Below are 1,535 nucleotides of genomic sequence, written 5' to 3'. Positions count from 1 at the left end.
TACCTATCTGTATCATACCTATCTATCTATCTATCTATCTATATCATATTTATCTATCGATATATCATATCTATGAATATATATATATATATATATATATATACGTTCCTCATGTGTCCACACTCACATAAAAATACACATCCTGCTGGGGTGCCACACAATACATTGGTGTAGGAAAAAAATCCATATTCCAAAAGCTATATAGTAAAATGTAGGGGTGCACTCACCAGGCTTTCAATCAAGGAAGTATCAAAGGTTATTTATTCCATCACATCAAAAATATGTTCACCGATGTTTCGGTCCTCATAAGACCTTGACAAAGGTCCTATGAGGACCGAAACATCGGTGAACATATTTTTTTTTACTCTCTCTCTCTCTCTCTCTCTCTCTCTCTCTCTCTCTCTCTCTCTCTCTCTATATATATATATATATCATATCTATCTATCTCATATCTATTTATCTATCTCATATATACTGTATATCTATCTCTCTATCTTTCTAATATGTTGCCCCAACTATTTTTTTTGGTGAAAGCGGGTTTAATGCTAGGGATCACCTGCAAAAGTAATTTATCAATCAGATCTAGTTTAAATATATATATATATATATATATATAAATATATATATATATATATGTATATATATATATATATATATATATAAACAAAATGCCTTTATCCTGCACTACTTAATGCAACAATAAATTTTTAATATTGTTAATAAAGCTGCTCCTCTCAATAGATCCTGTAAATGGGATCTCAACAAAAATGTATACAACAAATACTAAGGGTCCAACTCCAAAAAAATAATATATACCATTGGTGAGATCCTATATGTATCTATGAAAGCACCAATTCACAAATCTAAAAACAGATTCTAGTTAGAATCTTAATATCAACGTATCAGTTACTCAATGGGAAAACAAACGATGATCCTCTTAGATGTAAATGCAAAAGGATCATATCCAATTTTTAGTCCATCAAAGGGAAAGCCAAAATCCTCTCTTAAATGTCATTTCTTCTTTGGAAGCCACCAGGGTTATCCTTATGAATTAGATGGTTACTTCTTTTGAATTCTGGAATTATACCATTATTCTCCGACAAAAAAAATCACTTAAAAAAGGGGGCTGTAAGACCACTTATTAATTGCTGTCACAATGTTTATTAATATAAAAATTGTTCACAATGATTTTAAATTTGTTTACATCACACTCTTAAAAGATGCGGTATTTTTGCCACCACTAGAAAAAGATGTCACCAGTTTCCTGTCTGCACCCTTTATGGGTGTGAGATCACGACAGTACCCTCCTTAATGGTAGGTCAATTCAACACCATTACCCTACGCGTTTCGTCCAATTGTGAGACTTCATCAGGGGCACATCAGAAATATACTGTAAATGAAGTGTTATCTACTGCAAACAGAGAGAGACACATGCAGCAATTTTGCTTGTAAAGCCGCATCTGTTTCCATTAAGACACACTTCATTCTTACTCTGTGACAGTCCATTGAGTTAGCAGTGAGATACATTTATCGTT

The sequence above is a fragment of the Taudactylus pleione genome, unplaced genomic scaffold (assembly GCF_031769625.1).
Source record: "Taudactylus pleione unplaced genomic scaffold, aTauple2 ptg000016l, whole genome shotgun sequence".
NCBI lineage: Eukaryota > Metazoa > Chordata > Amphibia > Anura > Myobatrachidae > Taudactylus > Taudactylus pleione.
This window is presented reverse-complemented; position numbering follows the sequence as displayed.